The 15,633-nt window shown below is 45.6% G+C and overlaps 1 long non-coding RNA gene across 1 annotated transcript; it reads left to right on the forward strand.

Moving 5' to 3' along the window:
• The first annotated feature begins 12,587 nt into the window (after nucleotides 1-12,587).
• Nucleotides 12,588-15,174, forward strand: LOC113884647. The gene is made up of 2 exons (XR_003508951.1): nucleotides 12,588-13,856; nucleotides 14,600-15,174. It is a non-coding gene; the product is annotated as an uncharacterized LOC113884647 (long non-coding RNA).
• Nucleotides 15,175-15,633: the final 459 nt, after the last annotated feature.

Genomic DNA, 15,633 nt, shown 5'->3' on the forward strand with positions numbered 1-15,633 from the left:
CTTGCTTCTAGCAAAATAGTATCCTGTAGGGTTATCAGCTCTTCTCAGTTAGTCTGAGACTGTCCTGATTTTAAAACTGAAAGTCCCATATATCAGGAATTCCCTCTGTCTCAGGTGAACTGGGGTGGTTGGTCCCCTAATCTTAGGTCCAGAGATGAGCGTACATTCGTAGGGTGATGCTTCTCTTGGACATTAAAGAGTGTTTGAATGGTTGTGTCCAGAAAATTGTGTTTTGACAAAGTCAAAGGGTATTAAGTGATTTCCTTATTCAGATTTAGACTACAGTGAAAATATTCAAACCATACTGTTTTTGTTAATACTAGTTATGTAATGCATTAAGAGAAGGGTTTGTTGCATCAGCAGTGGCTTTAATTGGGCTGAGCCAGGAGAACCTGAAAAGAACTATTCTTCAAGGCATGTTTATAAAACCTTCTGGGTTCATAGTGACACATAAGCCCCAATCAGCTTCTTACAGTTGGCATTGATCCCTTGGTGTGCCTGTCTGCAAAATAGACTGTGCTTACCTAAAATATTTGAGATTTGCATTGTATTTCCTTACAGTTATGCTACCTGCTATGATAAACAACCCCCCAAGTGTGTAATTACTCAGTGCAATAAAAGCAAATTTCTTATTTACATAAAGTCCAAAACAAATGTTCCTGATTGGCTGGTAATTCTCCTCCAGGGGGTGATTCAGGGACCCAGTCTCCATCTGTTGTATGGTATATACAACATATTGCTTCCAAGGTTGTCATGATTATCTGCATCAAGCCAGTGGAAGGGTAAAGAACATATGATAACATGCATGGTGGGGTGTTGTTGGAGGAGGGCAAGCTTGGGTGTGACACTTATCATTCACTCGCATTCCATTGGCTAGACCTCAGTCACAGGCCACCCCCAGCTTCAAGGGTGGTTTGAGGAATGCTATCTAGATGCTGCTGCTGCTAAGTCACTTCAGTCGTGTCCCACTCTTTGAGACCCCATAGACGGCAGCCCACCAGGCTCCCCCGTCCCTGGGATTCTCCAGGCAAGAACACTGGAGTGGGTTGCCATTTCCTTCTCCAGTGCATGAAAGTGAAAAGTGAAAGTGAAGTCGCTCAGTTGTGTCCGACTCTTAGCCACCCCATGGACTGCAGCCTACCAGGCTCCTCCGTCCATGGGATTTTCCAGGCAAGAGTACTGGAGTGGGGTGCCATTGCCTTAGTGACCAGGAACTCCCACAAGGGAACTGTCTTGCAGAAAAACTGGTCTCTAGCAGCATCTGACCTCACATGAAACATCTGCTGCTCTCTTATAAAAAAGGGGGGGGGATATAGTGAAAAAAGTTTAAAAAATTTTTTTATTGGAATACAGTTCATTTACAATGTTGTAATTAGTTTCAGGTGTATAGTAATGTGAATCAGTTACGCACATATATACATCCATGCTCTTTTGGATTCTTTTCCCATAGAGGTAAGTTTTGTTGTTTAGTTGCTAAGTCGTGTCTGACTTTTTGTGACCCCCATGGACTGCAGTACACCAGGCTTCTCTGCCCTTCATTATCTCCTGGAGTTTGCACAAATTCATGTCCGTGGACTCCATGATGCTCTCTAACCATCTCAAACTCTGCTGCCCTCTTCTCCTTTTGCCTTCAATCTTTCCCAGCATCAGGGTCTTTTCCAAAGAGTCAATTCTTTGCATCAGGTGGCCAAAGTATTAGAGCTTCAGCATCAGTCTTTCCAATGAATACTCAAGGTTGATTTCCTTCAGGATTGACTGGTCTGATTTCCTTGCAGTCTAAGGGACTCTCAGGAGTCTTCTCCAGCACCACAATTCAAAAGCATCAGTTCTTCAGCTATCTGCCTTCTTTATGGTTACCTTCTTTATGGTCCAACTCTCACATCCATTCACGACTACTGGAAAAACCATAGCTTTGACTATACAAACCTTTGTAATCAAAGTGATGTCTCTGCTTAGTATTGAGTTCCCTGTGCTGTACAGGTCCTTATTATCTATTTTGTATGCTGCTGCTAAGTCACTTCAGTCATGTCCGACTCTGTGTGACCCCATAGACCTCGGCCCACCAGGCACCCCCATCCCTGGGATTCTCCAGGCAAGAACACTGGAGTGGGTTGCCATTTCCTTCTCCAATGCATAAAAGTGAAAAGTGAAAAGGAAGCTGCTCAGTCGTGTCTGACTGTGAGCGACCCCATGGACTGCAGCCTACCAGGCTCCTCCGTCCATGGGACCTTCCAGACAAGAGTGTGCAGTAGTGTGTATATGTCAATCCAAGTCTTACAGTTCATCTCCCCTCCCCATTCCCCCTGGTAGCCATAGCTTGTTTTTGACATCTGTGACTCTTTCTGTTTTGTAAATAAGTTCATTTGTACCTTTATTATAGATTCCACATATAAGTGATGTGATATTTGTGTTTCTCTATCCGACTTCTTTTTTTTTTTTTTTTTTTTGCATTTCTTTTCTATGGGAATGGTCTTGATCCCTGTCTCCTGAACAATGTCACAAACCTCATTCCATAGTTCATCAGGCACTCTATCTATCAGATCTAGGCCCTTAAATCTATTTCTCACTTCCACTGTATAATCGTAAGGGATTTGATTTAGGTCATACCTGAATGGTCTAGTGGTTTTCCCTACTTTCTTCAATTTCAGTCTGAATTTGGCAATAAGGAGTTCATGGTCTGAGCCACAGTCAGCTCCTGGTCTTGTTTTTGCTGACTGTATAGATCTTCTCCATCTTTGGCTGCAAAGAATATATTCAATCTGATTTCGGTGTTGACCATCTGGTGATGTCCATGTGTAGAGTCTTCTCTTGTGTTGTTGGAAGAGGGTGTTTGTTATGACCAGTGCATTTTCTTGGCAAAACTCTATTAGTCTTTGCCCTGCTTCATTCTGTATTCCAAGGCCAAATTTGCCTGTTACTCCAGGTGTTTCTTGACTTCCTACTTTTGCATTCCAGTGCCCTATAATGAAAAGGACATCTTTTTTGGGTGTTAGTTCTAAAAGGTCTTGTAGGTCTTCATAGAACCGTTCAACTTCAGCTTCTTCCTTGGAAGGAAAGTTATGACTAACCTAGATAGCATATTCAAAAGCAGAGACATTACTTTGCCAACAAAGGTCTGTCTAGTCAAGGCTATGGTTTTTCCTGTGGTCATGTATGGATGTGAGAGTTGGACTGTGAAGAAGGCTGAGTGCCGAAGAATTGATGCTTTTGAACTGTGGTGTTGGAGAAGACTCTTGAGAGTCCCTTGGACTGCAAAGAGATCCAACCAGTCCATTCTGAAGGAGATCAGCCCTGGGATTTCTTTGGAAGGAATGATGCTAAAGCTGAAACTCCAGTACTTTAGCCACCTCATGCGAAGAGTTGACTCATTGGAAAAGACTCTGATGCTGGGAGGGATTGGGGGCAGGAGGAAAAAGGGGACGACAGAGGATGAGATGGCTGGATGGCATCACTGACTCGATGGACGTGAGTCTGAGTGAACTCTGGGAGTTGGTGATGGACAGGGAGGCCTGGCGTGCTGCGATTCATGGGGTCGCAAAGAGTCGGACACGTCTGAGTGACTGATCTGATCTGATCTAATCTGACTTCATTCAGCATGACAGTCTCTCTAGATCCATCCATTTTTGCTGCAAATGACATTATTTTGTCCTTTTTAATGGCTTAGTCATATTCCATTGTACAGATGTACCAGATCTTCTTTATCCATTCCTCTGTCAATGGATGGACATTTAGGCTGCTTTTATGTCTTGGCATTTATTTATTTCTGTATAGCAAATTACCCCCAAATTTAGTGGCTTTAAACAGTAACAATCATCTATTATTATCATCCCTTATTGTTATGAAGGTTGGCTGGGTTCATCTAGGGGTTTGTCTTGGGGTATCTGCATGTTTGCAGGTAAACTGTAACTATGGCAGGAATGATCCTGAAGGCTTCTTTGTACATATGTCTGATGCCTGAACTGGGAACACTCAAACACCAAGAAACTGGGAGAGCTAGTAGCTTCTGGGCAGCCATAGTTCTTACATGGCGCCTCTGGGCTCCAAAGTGGAGTTCCCATATAAAATATAGGACATTCAGTTAAACTTTTAATTTACAGAAACAATTAATAACTTTTTAGTATATGTCCTTTGTAGTATTTGGGATATACTTTCACTAAAAAATTATTTTTTATTTTTCCAAAATTCAAATGTAAGTGGATATCCTGTATATTTAGACTTGCTAAATTTGACAACCCTATTCCAAAAGCAGTGTTCTGAGATTGAGAGAGCCAGGCAGCAGCTCTGTTGCCTGTTTTGACTTTGTCTCAGAAGCTACACAGTATTCTCTTGCCTGCCCAGATGCGGGGATGTCAACAGCACATGTAGTAAAAGCACACGGGATGGGGTATAACCCTTACAGTAGTCATCTTTTGTCCAGATTAGGAAACTTTGGTTCAGGCAAATTCCATGACTTGGTTAGGTGATATTGCCAAGAAGGGGTAGACCCAGGATTCGAATTTTTGACTGCCTGGTTCAAAATCCATTTTTGAGCTCATGAGCATCAAGGACAGGGGAAGTTTTGCAGTAAAAACACACAATCAGACTTTAGGGAAGCAGATTTCCCAAAGGTCAGAAGAGAGATAACCCAGATGTCACTGTCAGAGATTTTTAGATGAATCCTGTCTCAAGAGGGTTGGGGCACTCTGAGAAATGTCACTCTAAATCTTTGATTGAAAGTGCTCCTCTTTCAGAAGGAAAGGGAAGGGAGCTAGTAAAACCAGAGGCTGCACAGGACATCCTCTGATGCTCTCAGACTTTAAAGGGCTGGAACAAAAATGGGAAGGAAGAGCACTTAGCCAAGGACAAATAAGAATCAGTTGCGGAGAATTGTAGGAATAGCAGCAGGAAGTGTTACACCCCAAATGATTTCAGGGAGAATGTTTGGGAAAACAAGACAGGGTAACACTTGCTGCTGCAGGTCAATGGCACAGCATTTCTGGGTCAGAAAAAGAAGGGACTCCTCCAAGACAATCACCTTGAAACTAAAACAACCTCTGAGAAATAGGAGATGATCAATTCATATTGGTTCAACGCATGAATGAACATACAAATATGTTTAGAAGGAATGAGAAGTTATGCCACAACTGACCCCAGGAAGAAAGCACCAAATTCTTTTACATGGAGCTTCAGTGCAGAAGATCTACAGCCAGGTGGGATGCTAAGAGTAGAGACTCTAAAGGAAAGGAAAGTAAGATGAGCAAACATCAGTCTAATGCCTACAAAGAATAATTAATAACAATTAAAATGAGTTACTTGCCAAAAATTAGGACCACTGTTCCATTGAAGGGTTTCCTTGGTGGCTCAGATGGTTAAGAATCCACCTGCAATGCCAGAGATCTGGGTCCAATCCCTGGGTTGGGAAGATCCCCTGGAGGGGCATGACAACCCACCCCAGTATTCTTGCCTGGAGAATTCCTATGGAGAGAAGAGCCTGGGGGGCTACAGTCCATGGGGTCGCAAAGAGTTGGATATGACCGAGCATCTAAGCACAGCACAGCATAGCATTCCATTGAAGAACTGGCAAAAGAAGTTTTGATTCAGAAGTATTTTTGGCTTTAGAGGTTAAAATTCTAAACATAGATATTTGTTTTAAAAGATTTTCCTGTTTTAGTATACTGTAATTTAAAAAATCTTCTAATTCTGTATTTTCTTGCTAGGGAGAAACTTTGAGTTCAATTTCTTGCTAGAGAGGTATCAAATCCTCAGGTTTGAGTATGTGCGTGAGGGCTTAGTCGCTTCAGTCATGTCTGACTCTTTGTGATCCCATGGACTATAGTCTTCCAGGCTTCTCTGTCCATGGGATTCTCCAGGCCAGAATACTGGAGTTGTTTGCTATGCCCTCCTCCAGGGGATTTTGCCAATCCCGGCATCAAACCCGGGTTTCATGTCTCCTGCATTGGCTGCTGCTGCTGCTGCTAAGTCACTTCAGTCGTGTCCGACTCTGTGCGACCCCAGAGATGGCAGCCCAACAGGCTCCCCCGTCCCTGGGATTCTCTAGGCAAGAACACTGGAGTGGGTTGCCATTTCCTTCTCCAATGCATGAAAGTGGAAAGTTAAAGTGAAGTCGCTCAGTCGTGTCCAACTCTTAGCGACCCCATGGACAGCAGCCTTCCAGGCTCCTCTGTCCATGGGATTTTCCAGGCAAGAGTACTGGAGTGGGGTGCCGTTGCCTTCTCTGCCTGCATTGGCAGGCAGGATTGGCAGGCAGATTCTTTACCACTAGCACCAACTGGGAAGCCCCAAAACTCCAGTAAGTGAAACCATTATAGCTTAATTTGGTATTTGGAAATGTGTTCATAGACACCAAAAATAAAAGACATCAGACACATTTATTCAATCATTTTTAAAAAATTCCTACCATGTGCAGTCTGTGTTCTAGGCACTGGAGACAGAGTGATGAATAGGGTGAGCCCTGTTTAGTAAGTAATCAAATAAATTTCTAAGAAAAAGTTCAGAGTTATATATGCCATAAAAGAACAGGTGAGGGGATATGGAGTGAGTACAGAAACTTCTGTCTTAGATACTTAGGTAAGATTTTTATAAGGTGATGACATAAGAGCATAGATTAAAAGATAAAGAGCCAGCCATTGTGTATACATTAATAATAAGTATAGTAAAATGTATTATCCTTGTAATAAATCCTATAAAAACTTCTTTAGTTCATTCATTTGTTACTGAGGGATTTAGCCTCAGAGAAGCCTGGCAGCCAGTAACTAGCTGGTGTGAGGTTGTTGCTCCTATATCCTGTGATCCATCCTAAAGTCAGTGAGGCAGGCAGTTGGGAATGGTGTGGTGTGATGAGAGGGAAGGAAGGACCAGCAGGGAGTGCAAGAATGAGTTGGAATCTGACTGGTCTTTCGATGCCTTTAAGCCTCCATCCTCAGCGCCCTTGGTCACAGGGCTAGGTGTTCCCCTGGCCAGGAGCTGGAGTTGCTGAAGGAAGAGACCCTGTGGGAACTGAAGGAACTGGGGCTCAGCCTCTGGCTAACAAAGCAGAGCCAGCAGAGAAGCATGGTCTGGAGCGAGCTATGCCTGCACCTCGTAGCCTACTTTCCTAGCAAAAAATACGGCTGCCTCCAAACCACACTTAGGACTGTGGGCCGTGCTAACCCAGAACTATGCATGCAGCTACGCTCGTCTAAGACAGACATTCAGCTTAACTGAGCTGACACAATACGAAACACAGGATGACCTGCTGGAAACACAGGATGACCAGGGTGGTTTGTCTTTCTCATTTTTGTTTAGGTCCTGTCCCATCAGTGACGACCTACCTAACATTGCAGCCAGTTTCTGCTGGGCCAAACACAATCCTTCTAAATCCTCTCTAATGTCTCTTTACTTTCCATAGCACTCATCACCTTCTTTTTTTTTTTTTTTTTTGCCTCACTCTACACCATGCAAGATCTTAGTTCCCTGACCAGGGATTGAACCCATGCCCTTGAAGTGGAAGCACAGAGTCCCAACTACTGGACTACCAGGGAATTCCCACTCATCACCTTCGTATATGTGTGAGTGTCTAGTTGCTCAATTGTGTCTGACTCTTTGCCACACGCCTGCCAGGATCCTCTGTCCATAGGATTCTTCAGGCAAGAATACTGGAGTGGGTAGTCATTCCTTTCTCCAAGGGATCTTCCTGACCCAGGGTTCAAACCTGGGTCTCCTGCATTGCAGGCAGATTCTTTACCGACTGAACCACCAGGGAAGGCCCACCTTATTATATGAAAGTGAAAGTCACTCAGTCATGTCCGATTGTTTGCGACCCCATGGACTATACATTCTGTGAAATTCTCCAGGCCAGAATACTGGAGTGGGAAGCCTTTCCTTTCTCCAGGGGATCTTCCCAATTCAGGGATCGAACCCAGGTCTCCTGAATTGCAGGCAGATTCTTGACCAGCTGAGCCACAAGGGGAGCCCTAGAATACGGGAGTGGGTAGCCTATCCCTTCTCCAGCAGATCTTCCCGACTCAGAATCGAACCAGAGTCTCCTGCATTGCAGGCGGATTCTTTACCAACTGAGCTATGAGGGAAACGCCTACTCAATTATTATTATTACCATGCTTATTGCTTGTTGTTTATTTCCCATCAGTAGAACAGAAGTTCCACAAGAGCATAAGTATTTTTCCAACCACGATGTGTCCCAAACACCATGCACAGCTCCATCCCTGAGCAGGCCCTTAGGACTTGCTGTTGAAGGAAGGAGAATAATTGAGAGGGTCAGAGATGAGTCTGGAAAAGTCAGCAGTGGCCAGGTCAGTAGAATGGATTGTGTTTTAAATGTGGTGAGAAGCCTTTGGGAGTTCTCGGTGGAGGAGTCAGGTGTTCTCTTGGACATGTTTTAAAGATCACGCTGGCAAAGTGTGTGTGTGTGAAGGGGTGGGCATGAGGACTATGGGAGGTGGGAAGCCCAGGTAGAAAGTGATCACCGTTGTCTAGCTGGGGATAGTTTGGACTATGATGTTTGCAAAGAAGTGGGGGCAAGTTGTCAGACTCAAAATGTGTTTTGAGGGTCAAGCTGTCAGCACTTGTCAGTGGGTTGGATGTGCAAGATGAGGGTGGCTCAGGGTTTTAGCCTGAAATATGGAGTGAAATGGTGGGGGCCCATTGGCAGAGTGGAGACTGGAGAGGAGCAGGTTTGAAGAGAGAGGCCCAGATTTTCATTTATTTATTCAGCAAGTGTCTACTGAGCCCCTGCCATGTGCTGGGCACTGTCTTAGGAATACAACACTGAACAAACTGGACTAAAAGCCTTGCCCTCAGGGAGCTTACATTCTAGTGGGAGAGAAAAAACAGCAAACAGGCAAGTCAGTATGATATAGCGTGTTGAGAAGTGATGGGAAGTAGGGATTGGGGAGGGGATAGGGAGTGTGAAGGATGTAAAATTAGGAGGCTTGTTTAACATGGGGCCTTTGGTAAAGACTTGAGGAAGTGAGGGAGAGAGTCACGTGGACATCCCATAAAAGAACTTTCCAGGCAGATGGAATAGCAAGTTCTCCTAAGGTTGAGCCTGTCTGCCATGTTTCAGAAACAGCAAAGAGGCCAGCATGGCAGTGGGGAGAGCAGGGATAGAGGAGAACAGGAAAGTGATTGGCTGGGCACACAGATCAGACCATTTTGGGGATTTCTACTTGGCATGAGATGAGAAGCCTCCAGAGCAGAGAAGTGACATGAGCCAATCTAACCTCTAACCTAAGGTTTGAGACACCCATTGGACTTCCTAGTGGAGATGTCAAGGAGAGAGTTGGATGTGAGTCTGGAGCTCAGGGAAGAGATCATAGCTGGATTTGGGTGTGATCAGAGTATAACAGTATTGAATGCCAGGGATGCCAGCCAGAGAAGCATTAATTACAGAGGAGAGCAAATAACGGCAGCAAATGTCCAAGAAGAAAGTGTCATGTGAGGGGACTCAGGCCACCTGTAGTTACTCTGGTTCTGCTTGTTTCAAGTTGGGGGGCCACTAATAGGAACCACAAGGCTTCCCAGGTGGGGCTCGTTGTAAAGAACCCACCTGCCAATGCAGGAGACTGTTAGAGATGAGAGTTCGAGCCTTGGGTCAGGAAGATCCCCTGGAGGAGGGCATGGCAACCCACTCCAGTGTTCTTGCCTGGAGAATCCCATGTATAGAGGAGCCTGGCGGGCTACAGTCCATGGGGTCGCAGGATGTGACTGGAAGTGACTTAACACCATCACCAGTAGGAACCACGGCTGACCTAATTCATACGCAGTGCTCTGTGGGTTCATAATAAAAGAAGTCTATAAATTCAACATTCAGATTATATGTGTATGCCTATTGCTGTGACTCTTAAGTGGTTTCAGGTGGACAGATACAGGTAACAAGAACCCAGAAATGACCAGGATTCTCAGCTACAGGTAATCTCCAACCTTTGGTCTGAGAACCATAGGGGCTGCTTTTGGCAGAGGTTGGTGCTTTGAATAAGTCCTGTCAAGGTCACAGTCAGTTTGAAGCTTTTTCTAAAAACTTACTCTTGCCTGTTCACAAATGGTCAGGTTCGCAGCCATGTTCTGGTAAAGCAGCTCTTCTGCATAGGATGGGAGGAACCTGATTTGTTGTGTTTGCTTATTTGCATGATGTAAATACTCTTACCACAGCCAGTCTTAAGGTACCAGTCACTTAACAACTGACTCTCAAAATCCTGCAATTTTGCTGAGTATATAACAGCTGGCTTTGGTGTATCAATATTTTCCTCTCCATAACTCAGGGATAGGCTACACTTCTGCAGCCCCAATTCCTATGGCTTCTCAGATTTTCTCCACTCCCTGTATCCATGCCTCTGGGTCACACTGAAGACAGTCAAGTGGCCAGTACAATGGCCTTTACCTCTGGAATTAGGAATTCCTTTTAGGAGGCTTTCCTGGTGGCTCAGATGGTAAAGAATCTGCCTGCAGTGCAAGAGGCCCAGGTTTGATCCCTCAATTGGGAAGATCCCCTGGAGAAGGGAATGGCAATCCACTCCAGTATTCTTGCCTGGAGAATTCCATGGACAGAGGAGCGTGGCAGGCTACAGTCCATGGGGTTGCAAAGAGTCGAAAACGACTAAGTGACTTTCACTTTTCTGTGACAGTCGCTTTTAGCCATGACCCCAGGAAGACATCAGCAAGTGTTTTCTGAACAGAACTGCTGTCCTTGTCATTTCCTACTGCAAGATACTTGTCCTCAGTTCCTTACATAAATGGAACTTTCTACATAATTAGGTTATTTTGAGATCTTCTGCAGGGAGGACCCTGAATCTGATGCTGGGGTTACAATAGGCACATATCTGCCCTTATTGTTTTTTTTAATCAGAATATAATTGCTTTGTAATGTGTTCGTTTCTACTGTACAATGAAATTAATCAGCTGTATGTATACGTATATGCCCTCGCTCTTGAACCCCCTCCCACCCCCTCCCCACCCCAGCCGTCTAGGTCATCGCAGAGCCCCAAACTGAGCGCCCTGTGCTACACAGCAGCTTCCCACTGGGCACCTATTTCACACCTGGCAGTGCAGCATGTCAACCCCAGTCTCCCAGTTCATCTCATCCTCCCTCCCGCCATGTCCACTGGGCACCTACTTCACACTTGGCAGTGCAGCATGTCAACCCCAGTCTCCCAGTTCATCTCATCCTCCCTCCCGCCATGTCCACTGGGCACCTATTTCACACCTGGCAGCGCAGCATGTCAACCCGTCTCCCAGTTCATCTCATCCTCCCACTGGGCACCTATCTCACACTTGGCAGCGCAGTATGTCAACCCCAGTCTCCCAGTTCATCTCATCCTCCCTCCCGCCATGTCCACTGGGCACCTACTTCACACCTGGCAGTGCAGCATGTCAACACCAGTCTCCCAGTTCATCTCATCCTCCCTCCCGCCATGTCCACTGGGCACCTATTTCACACCTGGCAGCGCAGCATGTCAACCCCAGTCTCCCAGTTCATCTCATCCTCCCTCCCGCCATGTCCACTGGGCACCTATCTCACACCTGGCAGTGCAGCATGTCAACCCCAGTCTCCCAGTTCATCTCATCCTCCCACTGGGCACCTACTTCACACCTGGCAGTGCAGCATGTCAACCCCAGTCTCCCAGTTCATCTTATCCTCCCACTGGGCACCTACTTCACACCTGGCAGTGCAGCATGTCAACCCCAGTCTCCCAGTTCATCTCATCCTCCCACTGGGCACCTATTTCACACCTGGCAGTGCAGCATGTCAACCCCAGTCTCCCAGTTCATCTCATCCTCCCACTGGGCACCTATTTCACACCTGGCAGCGCAGCATGTCAACCCCAGTCTCCCAGTTCATCTCATCCTCCCTCCCGCCATGTCCACAGTGTCTGCACCACTATTCCTGTCCAGAGTCTTATTGGAGACTTGAGAAAAATGGAAAGAACACCTAGGAAGGTTATTAGCATTATTCTATGTGCTGTGCACGGGCTAAGTCGCTTCAGTTGTGTCTGACTGTTTGATAGAGCATGGACTGTAGCCCGCCAGCGTCCTCTGTCCATGGGATTTTCCAGGCAACAATACTGGAGTGGGTTGCCATGCCCTACTCCAGAGAATCTTCCCCACCCACGGATCAAACCCACACCTCTTATATCTCCTGCATTGGCACCCGGATTCTTTACTGCTGTGCCAACTGAGAAACCCATGTCCCCCATGAAAGCTTACCTGAATTTGCCTACAATGAACATCCACCAATCTGTGGCCCTCATTTTGCAGGGAACATTTGCTAACTCTATAATAATATATAATATTATTTAATATTAATAACATTATTATTATATATTATTATTATTATTGTTTCCCCAGAGCACCTTAATGATCAGCCAAAGACTGTGGATCTCAGGATTGTCCATTGGAAAAAATACAACCACTGTATATGTGCCAACCATTGTACATGTGCTGTGCTTAGTCACTTCAGGAGTGTCCGATGCTTTTCGACCCCATGAAATGCAGCCCTCCAGGCTTCTCTGTCTATGGGGATTCTCCATGCAAGAATACTAGAGTGGGTTGCCTTGCTCTCCTCCAGCGGTTCTTCTCAACCCAGGGGTTGAACCCAGGTCTCCCACATTGCTGGTGGATTCTTCACCATTTGAGCTACCAGGGAAACCCCAAATTCAATAGTTTAATTCTATGCACTGCTCTCCCCACCTCCACCCAAAATTCCATCCCATTTCTAAAAGTCATGTGTGGACAGTTGAACATCCTTTGGGACTCAGCAGTACTTAAAAGCAGGAAGAGGACTCTTTACTAAACCAATTCACCACGTTTAGAGACCAGCAACCTTTCTCTCATATGCCTATTATTTGGAGAAATGATTCAAGCTCCGGTAGCTGGTCAGCTGGTACCCTACCTGTCATTGCAACCTCCTGTTGCACACTCATCAGCAGACCTGGCGTAAAGCATCTCAGGGGGGTCACGTGGCTGGGAGAAGAAGGAAGACACAGCTACCGCAAAGAGACACCCCGTCCAGGTCTACAGGACAAGGAGGCATTTTGTGACCGGTGGAAGACACACGTGTCTCCTATCACCCTCTTTGTATACATGATATGGTGAAAACGGGAGAAAACGCACAGACCAGAAGACACCCAGACAGTGGGCTGTTCTCACTGACGACATTTGTGCCGCATTCCTCCTCGCCCCTGGAGTGCATTGCGACACTCAGACTGGTGGTTCTGGGAGCCAAGCAGCTGATGGGAGAGCCTCAGGAGGCAGCAGAGACAAATTAATCTTCAGATCCACCAGTTCCCCTGAAACATACCACTTGCTAAACTGAATTTCAAGCCAAGAGCGGCAGTTTTCCACAGCCCAAGTCTGGAAAAGCCTGTGAAACCATGTTGGGTTTGAAACCAAAGTTGGTTTTTTGCTGTTTTTCGTGGAGCACCAGAGGGACAACTCCAGAATTCCAGATGTGAGGCAGCTGGAGGGACGTGTGTGTCCAGGCATCTGCACAGCAGCTTCAGAAAGGCGACCACGGACAGCAGCTAAAAACCACCACTGACGACCTTCTTTCTCTTTTCTTACCTGAACCTCTGGACTTACTTGTCTGAAAAGAGAGAGGAAAAAAAAAAAGCTGGCACTCATTGTTTTGTTTTCTCAATTTTCTTGTCAACTGACTCATGATAAAAGAATGTCCTTTTCAATCAATTTCAATTCCGCAGAACAGAAAAATAGACAATTTATAGGCAACTATTGGAAACAAAGGAACCATCTGTTTTTTAAGTATAATTTTTCTCTGAAATCGTTCTCTCCAAATACTTGGATCATTTATTTTCCCTCACCGCACCACTCTGCAGTGACCCAGAGAACCCCATTGTCCAACCCAGGTAGGTTTCTTTGAAAAGAACCCCTCCTCCCGAGAGTGGGTGGGCTCCCGGAACAGAAGTCTAGTGGGGTAACCAGGACCTCTGTCTCTGCACGGGGAGGGCTTCGTTATCATGGGAAGCAGCCTGGGCAGCTGGTGGAGGTCATCCAAGCCTGGCTATTCCGGTTCATTTGTCATTTTCTAGTGACAGTTTTCACTTTTCGGCCAGGAATCTCCAGGGGTGTTTTAAAACATTGTGACTACAACTCAGTCATGTGCTGGTAGCTGCCACAGACTAAAAATTCACTTATCCGAAAGCCAGAGATGGCTCTGTCAATGGAGATGAGTCTTATGTAAGCCAGGGGATGGCAACAAGTTGTCTCTGAACCTCCCAGCCTCTGGGCTCCGTCCTTCCAACTTTTCAGTATATGATGCTCTCAGTCCCACCGCACATGCAGGAACCATTTTGCATCCACTCCAAGGTTGCTGTAGGTCCCTGGTGGAGCCTTGCAATCTGCTCACCAGCCCCTGCCTCAGAGATTTCCCCGGTTCAGACCTGCCGAACTCAGCAGCCACCCTCCTGGACTGTCTCTCGTCTCGGCCTCTCTCCCTCACCCACCCAGGAGCTGACCGCAGCTCCCTTCCCATGAGACACGCTATCACAAGATTGTGGCACTTGGCCGACTTTCCTGTGGGCTGAAGAGTGGTGGGGTGGAGTCCGATAGAATATTTCAGTCCTGACCTATGCCCAACTTTCCTTTTCAGGCTCTTGGTCTCCTGCTCTGCTGCTGGATCCCTTTTGTTCCCCAGAACTGGTCTTATCCCTCCCAGCTTCTCCCCCATGACTCTTATTCCCAGCCCCGCCTCTCCCTCCTTAGGCTCCCCTGAAATCTTCCTGTCGCACCCACTTTATTTTGCCTCAGTGCTTTCTGAAGTCCCCCTTTCCAGGAAGACTATGGCTGGGCACCCCACCTCCTCCCATGACCAAAAGGCCCATCAAACCCATGAGGGTATTTCCATCCTCATGGATGAAAGAAAGAAGAAAGAGTGAACATCACAGCGGACTATAGGGGCTCTCCTATAAAGGCCTGACCAGGAATTTGGGTATTAGCCAAATTAGAAGTAGGTTGACGTGGCCTCAACCAAGCCCTTGCCTGGCTCCTGTGGAATTATCTGCATGGGAAACCACTGGTATTTAGTCTACATTTAAAACTTCTATATACCTTACTTTCATTTCTTCTAAAACTGTCTGCTAGGCTTTCATTTCTATTTTTAAAAGGCATGAAAATAAAATCACTGGCTAGTGACGAAGAAGCCACCCAAATTTTCAGTTCTAAAAGGAAAAAATAAGACAGATCAGAGAAATACACCTCAAAGCGTACACAGCTTTTGTTTCTAAACAAAACAGTGGAATTATGAGTTATTTTATTGTCTTATTGGGTTTTTTTGCAAATTTTCTATGATAAACATGAATTATTTTATAATATAAAGATGAAAGCTACAAAATTATTATAAGAAAGATTTGCTCCTTTAAAAAAAACAACAACTGTACGTGCCTCCAATAAACCATTTTTACAGAGTTCATCACAGCTAACAACCACACTAACTGGGTTTTTCTCCTTTTAATCATTTGTAGCCCCAGTATGAAATGTATCTGTTTCAAAGTCTCAAATATGGGAATAAATAGCTGATATGCCTAGAGCCTTCTATGAATATATTAGATGACCTTTGCTTTTGTAAACAGCATCCGATGAAGGGAAAAGTCAGTTATCTGACATTGAGAGCTGTGGTCCCTCAAC

Source organism: Bos indicus x Bos taurus, chromosome 26 (assembly GCF_003369695.1).
Source record: "Bos indicus x Bos taurus breed Angus x Brahman F1 hybrid chromosome 26, Bos_hybrid_MaternalHap_v2.0, whole genome shotgun sequence".
Lineage (NCBI taxonomy): Eukaryota > Metazoa > Chordata > Mammalia > Artiodactyla > Bovidae > Bos > Bos indicus x Bos taurus.